Source organism: Balaenoptera borealis (assembly GCF_965194805.1).
Source record: "Balaenoptera borealis genome assembly, chromosome: 12".
Classification (NCBI taxonomy): Eukaryota; Metazoa; Chordata; class Mammalia; order Artiodactyla; family Balaenopteridae; genus Balaenoptera; species Balaenoptera borealis.
In genome coordinates, this window is record NC_138869.1 from 32878158 (window position 1) to 32892134 (window position 13977).

Below are 13977 nucleotides of genomic sequence, written 5' to 3' on the forward strand. Positions count from 1 at the left end.
GAACAATACCCTATCCCTAATCTGTAGTTTCACAGCATAACTAATTGAGTGCCGTTGACTGTCTTGGTGACTTGTTGGAAGCTGGTGTTATATAGCGACTAGGCTTGAGCTTTATTTTATTTTATATTTATTTATTTGGTTGCACCGGGTCTTAGTTGTGGCAGGTGGGCTTCTTAGTTGCGGCTCGCCGGCTCTTTAGTTGCAGCTCGCCGGCACCTTAGCTGTGGCACGTGAACTCTTAGCTGCGGCATGCATGTGGGATCTAGTTTGCTGACCAGGGCTCGAACCCCAGCCCTCTGCATTGGGAGCGCGGAGTTTTAACCACTGCGCCACGAGGGAAGTCCCTAGGCTTGAGCTTTAGAGCCAAAAAGACCTGGCCGAACTCCAGTTAGGCCACTAACTGGCTGGGAAAGACTGTGAACAAGTTACCCAGCCTTTCTGAGCCTGTTTCCATTATCTGTAGATGCAAGGGTAATGTGGTCTAATTCCTAGAGTTGTTCTAGGACTACAGGTGATAGCAGAAATCTTTCTCTTTTCTCTGGGCCCATCACTACTTTCCCTTCTATAAAAACAGGCACAAATCCTCCCTCTTCTCTCCTTAGGCTGCTGCTTCATCAATACCCTCTCCCCAATCCATGTTTTATTAGTCTTTGGATCTCATGTCCATATTCTGGTTACTGGGAATCTTGCTAGGAGGCTTTCCTGTCCACACTTTTCTTTATGAAGTTGAATTCGCTTTCTGGTGGAAGCAGCCTGGAGCTCAGTTGTGCCTGTGACAGTTACAGACCCATCAGACTTCCCAGCTAGCATCATATTTGCCAGACAAATGCAGACAGCACTTTCATGCAGCGAAGCACTTTGTTAGTACTTTGAGCCTCTAAGGGACAATTTGAGTTGGAAAAAAAAAGACATTGAAACCTTGTACAATACTCACCCCATTACACAAGGAAAACCAAGTAAGTTTATGTGACAAAAATGTATGGGTATTCTTTTGATAAAAGAAGCCCAAGCCACAGGGCACTCTACTCTGCAGAGAGACAAGAGGCATGGAAGTTTCATCTTTTGTTTATTTCTTTTTACTTAAGTTTAACTAATATGCTGTGAATGCATTTTTTGTGCCAGGCATTTTTCTTTACTCTGTTAGATGAATTTAGAACTATTAAGATTATAAAGTAAAAATATTTAGGTGCAGGTAAGATCTGACTGAAGAACAGGATCCTTTGCTGACAGTTGGGGAATATATTGGTACTATATAGGCAATCTTGCAAAATTAAATTTCTAATGCATGAAATGGTTGTCTGGAATCTGGTTCCTTAAATATTCAGATCAGTTCCATTAAAACCTATATAGTTAGCACTCTTGATACATGCTGAATGAAAGAGGTAAGGGTATAGTCTCTGCCCTCCAGTGCCTTACCACCAGGCTCAGTGTTCCTGAACTTTTTTGACCAATGTCCTTCTTTTTTAAATATAAATATCTCAGGCCCTTCTTCCATTATTTGAAACTTAAGCTAAAGTTGAAGACAACTAGATAAAGCCCTGCTTTATTTTCAAGTTACATGTTACATAAATTTGTCTATGTCTTTCTAACTGGTGATCTAAGACACACGTACAACACACCTCTTTACACAGGTGTCATTCATTGTTAAGCTTCATGTGTTTGATAGAGACCAGAGGTTGCAAATTAGTGGTTTCACGGGTCCAGTGCAGATCACAGCGTTGTTGTCCTCTTATCTTTCTTAATTGAGCCAACATTTACAATTGGGATATTTCACATAAAATGCAGATTTTTGGCTTCTCTTAAAACATTGGAAGATTAGGTGGCCATGGGCCCGCGTTCGCATATGGCAGCAATGGGTGGGGCTGACCGGCTTCTGGCCCTTCAGGCGGGGTACGTGCTCTCTGGCTGCGGTGTCTCCACTGCTCAGCAGTGAATGCGTATGTCTGAAAACTGGCTTGCAGCAAACAAATTAACCCCCCTGGCTCTTGCAAGCTTGCGTTTGTGAGCTCTGGTAGAGTCTAGCGAGGGGAGTTTGAAGGATTTTTGTTTACCAAGTAGATGGACCTTGAGATACTGGTAGGATTTATATGGTTGAAGAAGAGTGTGTGGGGGAGGGTGGGGGGAGGTCATTCCAGGCAGGAGACTAACTTTGATGCTGAATTTCACTGGTGGGTAGTGATGGTTTCTCTAATAATATTTAAATTGCTTAAGGATGAAAATGACTTACTTTTTTCTTACAGTTGAGAGCAGATTTACGGTTAAGATTCTGACTCCCTTGCATTCTAATATGCTTTCTTGAGAGAAAGGGACAAGGGGAGAAGGTATAGTAGTAAGAGCTAGGAATTGGACAGAACTGAGGTTGCAGCAATGGGCGACTGTCAGGTTTATGAATTCATCAATTAGAATTGTGTGTGTGGGGATGTGTGTGGTGTTGGTGTATGGTATATGATGCTTGTGTATGTGTGCATGGTATGCACATGTGTGTATGGTGTGTGTGCATATGTGTGTGGTGTATGTGATGTGTGTATGTGTGTGTAGAAGGGATTGATGTTCAGAACAACAGTACCACTGCAGGAAGCATTCAGATTTGTGAAGGGAAATGAGGCTGAGAAAAAATGTCATTCATTGCCTATCTCAAAAAGATAGTAAAAGTGCCTCTTCACAGTAGCTGAGCCAATACTTCACAAAGGCAACTGGGCCTATTAGAAGAACAAGATGCGGTGGTTTGACCAAGGTACCTTTAAGAGTGGATGTTTTGTCATCAAAGATGCTCATCAGTATCCTGCAGTATTTTCCAAGCCAGACTCTCCTAATACGTGGGATTCCCCTGTAACATCACACTTAAGATGATGTCTCTAGAAAGCCACTTTTAGTATAAAATTGTACCTATGAGTAGTAACATGTTTATATTTGAGGACTTGTTTCTATTTTTCAGGGTAATCAGCCTTCGGCTGTCAGGCAGAGGGCTGAGGAAGGGGGTAGGGTGGGGGTTAGGTTTGTTCTGTTTTGTTTTGATGTTGTTGGAGAATTTCAAATGGAGAAATTTTATTTTCCTGGCAAGACCAGATCCCTTATACAGTTTGATGTTTCCTTGGTCTTCAGAAGGCCCACCAGAAGGGTTTATTTGTGTTAAATTGAAAACAGATCTCTTTCTAAAGGAAAGGCCCTTTTATTGATCCTGACCTTTTCCTTTTGCAGGTGAAGGCTTTTTGAGTTGCCTTTTAAACAACCAGAAACCACTGTGTTTCTTTTTCTTGTAATCTTTTATTTATCCTGTTCAGAGAACTTACTTGCTTAAAAATATATTTCCTATGGAAATCATAAAACAGCTCTATTCAGCCAAGAGTTAAGATTATAGAACACTTAACAAATCACATATGTGGCTTTTGAGGGGAAGGTTAACACCGAATCTCCTCACCCCCTGCCCGTCCCCACCTTCCCCTCTTCAACTTGTTTTTCCTCTATTGTTTCCATCTGTGCCTTGTGAGGTCCCACAAGAGGTGCTTTAGACTTTATTTCATCTAATAGCGCCCTGAGAAAACTTTAAGCGCTGAATTGGGATTATATTAGCTGGAAAAGTCAAGAAATTAATTTCCTTCAGGAGAAGAATGGCATGTCTGGCCAAACAGAATATTGCTTAATGCAATAGAACTCCCAAATGAAATTGGGGAGTGGATCTTTCCCTTACAGGGGGATGTGAGATTACTGAATTCCAGATTCCCGTATAAATGATCATCCGAACAAGTGGGTCCACCCCCTACTGTGCCAGCCTTTCCTTTCTGGCCCCTGTGCACGGGAGTGTTTCTGTCACCCACCAGAGGGCCGCACGTTTTCAGCCACCTCTAAATCAGGGAATAAAAGAATTAATGGATCGGAACTTAATCCATAACTCCCTAACTCTGCAGCTTTATCTTTTTAATAGTTCATAAACTTCTTATTTTTCTTTTTAGCCTAGATTTCCTCTGTGGTGAAGGAGAGGTTTGCCAGCCTTTGGCTCTGCCTCATAAAAACGCTTTAAAGGACAATGCTAGGTTGTGTGACTGCCCGTAATTCACCCTCATATAATATTCCGGAACCGCCTCAGAGTTCGTGTCTGACTTTGTTCTAATATAAAGAACCCTAGGGTCAACGACACAACTATTTCCAGATGGATTAAGTTGTGCATTCTTAAAGACCTAGGAGGCCAGTGTATTTTGCTTCTCTTAGAGCTGTCACAAGTAATATTATTGGGAGCATGACAGATGCCTAATGGGATACACAGAGATCTCTATTTTGAAATTTCTGAAGTGACATAGTAGGGTTTCTTATTTTTCAGAATAACTAAATTAAGTGCCTGTCTTTCTGAATTAAACTCTCTGTGGGCTCTGTTTTGTCACCTTTTGCCCTCTTCTGGGTGATAGAATTGGGAGATAAATCAGTAACTGATTTCTCAGAGAGTTAAGTTTTGAGAAATATATTTTGTAGGTCACATGTGCCTTACACAAAACTTTCTAACAGCGAACAGGCACAAATGGGATTTTGAAACACCATCATTTGCTGTCAAGAGGTGAAAGCTCCAAGAGTGGGACTTATCAAAGCGTAGGTGTGAATAGTTGGCAAGGTCAAAGGCAAAAAATTAGCCGCTGCTGAGAACTCGGAATGGGAATCGCACTGGTTACCACTCAGGTGTCCTTTTCAATCAGAGAGGGGCTGACCAGCGCCTACTGAACCCAGGCTCCTTCTGGTTTTCACTTTTTATCCACAGCCTCCCGCTAGGGGCACAAAAGCCTCAGTTAATATATGTACTTCCTATGAGAAACCCAGTGCATGGTTGAGTCCCTTCTTTCCAGGATTTCACATTTATCTGTCGGAAAACAAATATAAATACAAAATCAAAACATGCTGTAGGATTTGTGTAATTTCTTCCTGAAGTATACATTTTCTTTTTGAAGGGAAATATTCATTGCTCAAAGTATTTTTTTCCCCCAAAATGAGAAAGTTTTTTTCCCCCCCTCAATTATTGATATGTGCCTTTGGGATAAACTAAAGAAGAGAGTAAGAGTCACCTGAAAATTAGATAGTTGTATTATATATTTGATATTTAAATTGTGTAAATTTCATTCCAAGTGTCCCACTATGCATGTATATAGAAATATACAAAATTTTATATGTATAATAATCCACATGCAGTTTTGTAAGCTAGTTTTTTTTAACCTAATATCATCCTTCTATGTTGATAAATATGCATCTACATCATTGTTTTAAAAGACTGCATAGTAATCCATTTTATAGGTAAAGCACATTTATTTAGCCAATGCCCTGTTGATGGACATTAAGATTGTTTCTGGGTTTTCAATATTGCAAAGAACAATAGAACAAACATCCTCATACATACATCTTCATGGACTTGACAAGTTGTTTCTTTGAGATATAATCCTAGAAATTAAATTATATGAAAATATAATTAAAAATTTTATGGGAGTTGCTCCTTTGTCTTTCAAAAAGGTACTGATTTCTACTCATCCCATCTGCATATGAGAGTCTTCAATTCCTTTTAACATCACTAACGCTGGATAGTGTAAATCTTCTTAATCTTTGTCACCCTGAAAGATACAAAGAAATGTTTCATTGTGATTTTTGTTTGAATTTCTTTGATTAATAATGAGGTTGAACATGTCCCCATTATTGTCCATTTCTATTTCTACTTTTGTGAGTTACCCATTCATATCTTTTTTCCTGTTTTTCTGTTAGGCTTTTTGCCTTTCTCTTATTGCTTATAATAGCTTTCTGTAAATTCTGGATACATGTGATTCTTATGCAGCATCTGGACAGGAGCTTGTCAAGAAAATATTGGAGAAGAATACAGCATTAAAATGAAAGAATTTACTACTCTGTAACTCAGGGTAGCCGTCTAACCCGTCTGTCCCTCAGTTTCCTCTTGTCTAAAACTAGAAAATTCATTCATTTCTCAGATTTCTTCACTTGTAGTAAAGCTAATACTTGTTAAAGTGAAGTATTTTACCCATGTAATGTCCACAGGGAACACTTTGGAGTCCTCTATTGTTTTAATCACCGTCTGTTTACCCCGTTGGTGAGGGAGAGATTTCCACCCTAGGGATATGGGGATGGCCAAACACACAACCTCCAACACTGGACAGGGGAGACTGACAGCAGTTTATCAGTCACATATGCTCACAGCCTAGGGGAAGAGGGTGCTGCACACCACACAAAGCCCCAAGATGGTCGCACTTGGGAACAGAGTGAAAAACCAGAGGCTGTGAGAGGCAGTATCAAGGGGGTGGGTGACCCTTGGTTCCTGCAAGAAGATGTAATTGGCTTATTTGAATCATTCCAGAGGCTGACAGGAAACTGAACCCCATTATTCAGGGTTAACAGGAACTGTGCCTGGTCCGCATGATAAGGAGAGCTGCTTGGCTAGGGGACTTTAATCCCCAGGAGCAGAATGGGAAGAGGAACTTGTGGTTGGGCCATTGGAGACCATCCTGATTTTCCCCAGCTGTCAAGGCAGCATATAATATTGAGGTTCGATTTTAGGTCTTATATCACAGCTCTCACTGAGAGGTGGGTCTCTAAACTCAGTGGCCTCTTCTCAGTCCTCATTGCCCCTGCCTGAGTTCATCCTGTCCACTCCTGAAAATTCTTCCCCTCCAATGGCCTCCATACCACGGCCCTGTTCAGGGAGGCAGCGTGACATGAGTGAGATGCTCCCCAAGTCAGATAAACATAGTTTTGAACCCACCTATGTCACTAACCAGTTGTACGGCCTTGGGCAAGATACATTACTCCTCAGCCTGAGTGTTTATAAGATAAAGATAGTACAGACCTCATCGAATAACATGTAAAAAGTTTCTGGCATAGTGCCTGGTTCATATTGGGCATTTAGATCTTATTCTTTAACATCTTTTACTTGTTAATCTTCATATTCCTGCCATCTAAATGTGAGTGTTAACTAAGATTTGTTGCACACTTTCCAACCCCCTTTTTCTATTCCTCAGCCCTTGAAGACATAGGCACATTTTCTATGGCTTCCATTTGCACCTTAAGGCAAATGGCCCCCAAGTTGCATTTCTTACGGTGGTCGTTCTCTGGTTCTCTGGTCCCACATTTCCAACTGTTTCCTGAGGATTTTCCCTGCAGTGTCTTTTTTCAGCATGTTAAAGTTTCTCCTCAAACCAGTACCTTCTATGGTACTTCTTCTCTTGGCTGACTTCCTCATTAGTGTCCCTGTCATTTTGGCTTAATACTCTTAAGTCTCTTTTAGTTCCTTTCTCTTTCAGACCCACAGTAACTCAGCTCTCAATGGCTGTTTGTTTCTTCTCTCACAGGATGGCTTGCGTCCATCCTTTCTACTCCATTCCCAGAGATCAGTGCCTTTAAAGAGTTGCACTAGGCTCTGAGTTTCTTCCTTCTCTGCAAACCCCCCTTTTGTCTCCCAGTCCAGCCTGTGTCCCACTGCTTGATAAATCTTTCAAAGACTCATCTCCAGTCATGTTTCCTCTACTCTAAAGCTACCAGTGCTTCCTTGGTGGCCATAAACTGATGCAAGTTCCTTAGCCTGGCATGCAGGGTCCCTGACAATCTAGTTACTCACTTTCTAGCGTTGGTGTCCTCGGTATTCCTACATACCATCAGCTTGATCTTTCTCTTTAGTCCCCAGGATATGCATGGTTCCAAAGTGCCTTTATCTATGTTTTCCCTTTTCCATGGGCAACTCACCTTCCGATTCATTCTCAGTGTTTTGAAATCTTGTGTTCAGAATTCAAATCCCGGCTTTGCTGGTTACTAGCTTTGTAACTTTGAAAAATCATTTAACCTCTCTGAACCTTGGGTTCCTCATTTGTTAATGGGGATAATAGTATCATGTTACAGGGATATTTATGAAAACAACTAACAGTGCTTGTGTTATAAACATGGAATTGTTCTTACTGCTGTTGCGCCCATCACCCCAGCCAAAAGTAATCTTTGCTTCCTCTGAATACCTACTTTGTTATACAAGAGGCACTTATTTTATATGCCTTGTGCTGTGTTGTATTTCAAAAGGTTGTATCTTTATTAATTACACTGAAAGTTCCTTGAAATTGGGCATCAAGTATTGCATATCTTTATTCATTCATCAGAGATTTAATGGGTATTTTGTTTGTGTCTCATGGGGTGCTATGGCCTGGGGATGCAAGAATGACAAAGACTTAGTCCCTACTATCAAAAAGCTTCCCACCATCTAATTATCATTGAATGCTACCTAGACTAGGTTGAGATAAACCCATTGAGAGCCCAGAGTAGGGACACCTGACTCACTTCGGAATTCTGGACAGCGTTCTGAGGAAGTGACATCCAAACTGAGACAGGAAGAATGTAGGCATTGGCCAGGTGCAGGTGGGGAGGTGCAGTGCAGCTGGATGAATGAGGGAGAGCTTTCAGTGCAGAAAGAAACATGTTTATAAATAAAGAGGGGAAGCAGAACAAAATGTTCTGTGAATTGCAGTACAAAATGGCTGTGGTCTTGGTTTTGAAGGAGAACTAGCAAGAGATAAAACTAGGAAGGTAAGCCAAGGCTGGATCATGAAGGATTTTTCAATTATTTCTACCATTAATAGTGCCCAGTACAGTGCCTGCATCTGGTAGGTTCAATAAATGTGTTTCTAGCCTTTATAAAGAGCAGATGCACATGATTTAGTCTCAGCATTTCCTGTCAAGGAAACCTAGTTTGGCAAGAGAGCAAAGTTTCAAAATTGCTGAAATCCTTTACTTGTATTTCTTAGAAACTGTGAAGGAGAGCTATATATCTAATCCAGGCCATATTTATAAACAAACAAACTGTCAAATGACAAAACTAAAATGATTTAGTAATGCATTTGATGTCCTTTATTCAAGGGAAAACAATTCATGGATTGGGGGATTACAGTGCAGAGCAGTGGAGCACCCCTCTTGAGGGATTTTGGGCAAGAGCGAGTTTTACAGATGATTGGAAACAGTGACACGGAAATGGCATGATGGGCTAGAAGGTCAGGGATTTGCTTGTAAGGAGAGCAGGTCCTGTTTTCTAGGGTAAGGTGAGCTCTCTAAAGCCGAGTTGGAGGATTGTGATTTGGTGTGTGTTAGGCTCCCTTAACAGGTGTTTCCTGTAAGTGTGGGCTGACCTAGCTTTAGATTTATGACATGGGCTGGGCCACTGGGGCAGCCTCCATTTTGTGGGGTTTGATATATGAATTAACTTTATCAAAACAAACCAACCAACAAACAACCCTACTGCTCCTATCCGCTTTCATATGTTTTACTATACTGATGTCTGTTATTTCCTAAAAGTAAAACCAAACAGATGTCCTCTCTCCTCCACCAGATGATACACTTTTTTCCTTCCACTCCCTCAGTACTTTGTCACACAGCTAGACTTGACCTCTCTCTAACCTTCCTCTCCATTTTTCTCTTCCTCTCTCCATCTTCACCAAAGTCTAGAGAAACTGGATTGGTGGACACTGAGCCCTCCTCAGGTGACCACAGTTTAATAAGGATTGTCCAAACAAATGTAAGGAGTGAGTGAACCATTCTGTGAAAGAACCAGAGGCTACTGCTGAGAAGCCCGAAGCCCTGTGTGTGGTGAGTTTGGTCTACCTCAGAAACTCATCCTTCCATTTTCAAAAGAAATTTTCTCATTCAGCATTCTGTTTCCCACCTCTCCCCTTCGTCCATTATTTCTTCCAAACCATGAATCATAAACTTCAAGAAAGCATTGTGAATAATTTATATTCTTTTATTACGCATTGCCTAACTCCCTTTGGGGGAAATGAAGAGAAACATTAGTCTTTTGCTGCTTATTCTCCCGTGGACTGAGACCGTGTCAGCTGCAGGCGATAGCAAGGATTTATGACCACAGAAGCTGTCATTATGGAACAGTTGATTGACCCATAGTTTTGATTAACCAAAATATTAAAAAAAAAAATCAGCAACAGTGCTAATGACACTAGTATGGAAATTCAACATTTACCGACTTCCACTGAGACCTGCTTGTTATCATCTTTCTTTCCAGTGCTCAATGGTGTTTTCTTCCCTGCCTATTTAATTGGTTTTCCTGTGGAGTCTTTCTCAGAATTAGTAAATTCAAATACAGAGCTATGATGGCTCAGAGCGCATAGTGGTACCCTGCTGCTGGGGATGAGGGAGTCTAGATGTGCTCAGGTCCTATTTGGTTTGGTCTTTCTAAATGTCTTGGGAATTCCCTGGTGGTTCAGTGGTTAGGACTTGGTGCTTGCACTGCCTGGGCCCGGGTTCAATCCCTGGTTGGGGAACTAAGATCCCACAAGCCGTGCGATGTGGCCAAAAAAAAAAAAAAATCTTTACTCAGCTTCACAGCACCAGGAAGTATATTAATAGTACCTGTCTTGGGCCATTGAGATGCATCTGGCACATTGGGTTGGTCCCAAAGTATTGTTAGAATGTGTCACCTCTACTCCATCACCTCCAGCACCAGACCATCCAAATTCTAGACTAACTGGCCTACCTGAAATCACTCTGCCTCCCCTCTACACAAATCCATTTTTTTCAAAGCATAAATATGGTTATATCAACTACTACCACTGCACCCTGCTTAAAATCCCCAAAATGGCTTCCCATTGCTCAAAATTCTTGATGTGGACCATAAAGCCTTGCATGGTCACCATTAATACTCTTCTTCATCACTCCATCCCTTGTGGATTCTCCACTCCAATCAGGCTGGCCTTTATTCAGTCCCTATATTCACTCTACTCAGTCTCATTACAGGGCCTTTGCTTATCTGGTACCTACAGCCTATAAATTTCAGCTCAAGTGTTATTTCTTCTGGGACACTTTCTTTGCCTCTGTTATACCCCCTTAACTGGACTCCTTCTATGTAATGGGTCCTCCTGGTACCAGATACCTCTCCTTGGGCACCTTTCAGAAGGTCAGTTTTATATTGGTGAGGTCTTTTGATTATCTGCCTCCCCTGGATTCCTTGAGGGCAAGGCCTGTCTTTGTTTTGACTCACATTTATATCTTCAGCACCTAACAAAGTGCCTGGCTCTTAGGAGGCAGTCAATAAATAGGTATTAGATGATTGGGTAAACAAATAAAATTGAGTATAAGTTTAATCAGAAAATAGGTCTTACCTTGTCTTTGAAGGATAGTTGACAAGAAATCCAAATGAATCCCTACTGGAAAGGCTGAGAGTGAAAATGTCTTTAGATGCAGGAAGGCTAGAAACAGCCTGTAGCAGCCAACTAAATCCATTTCATTCTGTTTGAAATGAGGGGACACCATTGACGATAATAGTTTTGGGTGGATGTAGGAAAAATCTCTGTGTGGTTGCTGGAAGATTGTTCCAGTCTGTTATAGTGTTCACAACTATGGAGCATGTATTTTTCTCTCCTATTTCTTTGTTTTTAAGGGACTTGTCATGCATTTCCTATTAGAATGAAGTTGTGGATACTTACTAGAAGGTTGTATACAAATGAGCTTCTGTAGTTTCACTGATCCATCCCAGTTAGCTCCCCTGCTTGTCTTTATCCCATCTTCCTAGGAAACATGAAATATCTCACTTGGGAGGAGGGATGCAATTCTTGGGCATATAGTATTTTTTTCTGAACATTACTTCTTATTTGCAAAGGAGAGAAGTAAACAGTTTAAACAGGGAAAATGCATATTATGGGTCTGGAGGCTGACTAGGAAGGCAAGAGAGGAGAATTTTGCTAGGCATTGAAGTAGTGGCTTTCCTAGTCTCAGGTCAGAACATCTGTCTGTGTCCCAGGGCAGATTTGGTTTAAGACCAAAACAAATAGCTCCCCTTACATGGTTCTGACCCCTGTGGCGAAGAAAAGGAACTAAGCTAGTCCAACTGTAACTGCTGGGGAAGTCATTGTTCTCTCCAACCTTCTGGGAGCCCCAAATAATTAGCTGTGCATAGAGCAAGTTGGAATCAGAATTCCCCTCCAGGGTTTTCTGTGTCCAGCCAAACCAAGCAAGCTGAGCCGAGAGACAAATAAACCCGGGGACAGAGGGTGGATACCAGTCCTCCTTTCCCTCCCTGCATTTCAGTTCTGGTCCTCTAGGTCTGTGTCCTCAGCTTCCTTGTCTCTCATGTTCCCTGGGGCCCCTCATCTTGTGTAGCCTGAGAGCGTTCTACTCTCTTAATTAGGGAGACCAGTGAGCCCGTCTCAGGCGGAAGGCTGGAGCTATGTTTTGGGACTTGTGAGGGCTTTGGAGGAGCAGGTTGGCCTGTGGAGAGAGATCTCACTTCCTCTCAGATTTTCTGATGTTTTCAAAAAGAGCCAGAAATCTGGACTTTTGTGTGAAGTCACCCAATTTTGAAATGTTTGCTACATGTTTTGTTTTGTTTATAAACAATGTGCAGGCCAGTACGCACACACACACACACACACACACACACACACACACACACACACCATAAGCTTCATAAAAGGGCAGATTGTATCTGTCCTGTTTGCTCCTGTGTCCCCAAGACCTACCACAGTGCTCGCCACATAATAGAAGCTTGGTGGCTCTTGACTAACATTCATAGGAGACTCAGACTTGCTGATAGTTCCTTGGTAGTAATAATAATAATAAAAAATAATGGTATCAACTGCTTCTTATTGAGCACATGTTAAGTCCTTTCCATAAAATTCAATCTGCACCCTGACCTTAGAAGCTGCATGTTTTTATTATTCCCATTTTTGAAATAGAGACAGAAGCTCAGAACCTAAAAAAGGTGACCGAAGCTGGTAACTCAGCTAAATGGGTGGATTCTGATTCTGGATGCATGGCCTCCAAAGCCAGTGTTTGTAATCGTAAGGCTCCAGTGCCTCGAACTCTGCTCGGCTGGTGCTGGCTGGAGGGAGCCAGGATGAGCCCTCTAAGAGTTAGCCCTTCCAAACGGGAGACGCCAAGCCTGGTGTCTCATCTGTCTCCCAGTTTAGCCTCCAGGGCGGACATCTGAAGGGGTGGATGTGGTAGGTGGCAACCTTCTTTTACTTCTGTGTAGCAATTTTTCTCCCCTCTAGCTCTGAGCTATGGAATGGTTCCTAGTTCCCCACCACCACCTCTTTATGGGGAATTATTCTGCAGGGGATTTTGATTAAGTCCTGACTGTCATGGTATCCTATTGTTTGACACCCTTAAGTGATACAAAACAGTCTATAATCAGGCATTTTTTCTCAGACTCAGGGGCACTCTGAGCTGAGGTTTACAGAGTCGTTGTTTGGCCTCCTTAACCAAAAGCCAGAGTGGTGACTCATCATCAGCTTAGGATACAATTAAACCCATGGCTCCTATAAGCAGAACACTGTGTTATAGCCTGCTGGTCACAAAACACATTTTTCTTATGGTGCATATACTTTATTATAGGTAGTGAAGTGTTAAAGCATTAGTCTATGAGAGACACAAAAGCCTGACTAATTTAACAGAGTGGGGTACCTCTCCACAACAGCTACCATTTGATGGACTTATGTTAATGGTTTCAGCTACTGGGGGAACCTTTTAATCAGGAGAAATGGCAATGGGAATGAAGAATATAGGCCTTCAGAAAAACCTAATTACATGCTCATGTCCTGCTTTCTACATGGGCTCCTTCTCAATGTCCCTTTTGATTTTTTTTCAGGCTGTCATCCTGGTTTGAAACCGTCTTCTCTTTGGTACATTGTTCTCTAGTAGAGGAAGGTTTTGCAAACTGGGCTATTGGTTTTGAGAAGCGGAGAACAGCTTTTTAAGGAAATCTGTAGTAGTCATCCTCATAGCTCCACTTGCTGAGGAATCATCATTCAAGGATTTTGCACTCTTGCCCTCTGTGGGTCTTTTCCAAAACCTTGTGAGATGGGCATTCTTATCCGCAATTTTACAAATGAGAAACAGTCTCAGGCAAGCAAAGTGACTTTCCTAAAGACACACAGTAGCATGCCTGCCTACTGTTTCCAGTACTTTTGTACATCAGAATATCTTGGGAAACTTTAAAACAAAATACCTTCTTGGGCC

General features: G+C 41.7%; 1 protein-coding gene across 11 annotated transcripts in view; it reads left to right on the forward strand.

Annotated features, from left to right (window-relative positions):
- FHIT (fragile histidine triad diadenosine triphosphatase) overlaps nucleotides 1-13977 on the forward strand; it is a 1491711-nt gene that overhangs the window by 480563 nt on the left and 997171 nt on the right. The window contains exon 5 of one of the 11 annotated variants that reach the window (XM_082344849.1): nucleotides 9449-9594. The exons of the other annotated variants lie outside the window; for them this stretch is intronic. The gene's annotated coding sequence lies outside the window, so the exon portion shown is untranslated. The remainder of the gene's footprint in view (nucleotides 1-9448; nucleotides 9595-13977) is intronic. 11 annotated transcript variants of the gene reach the window in all.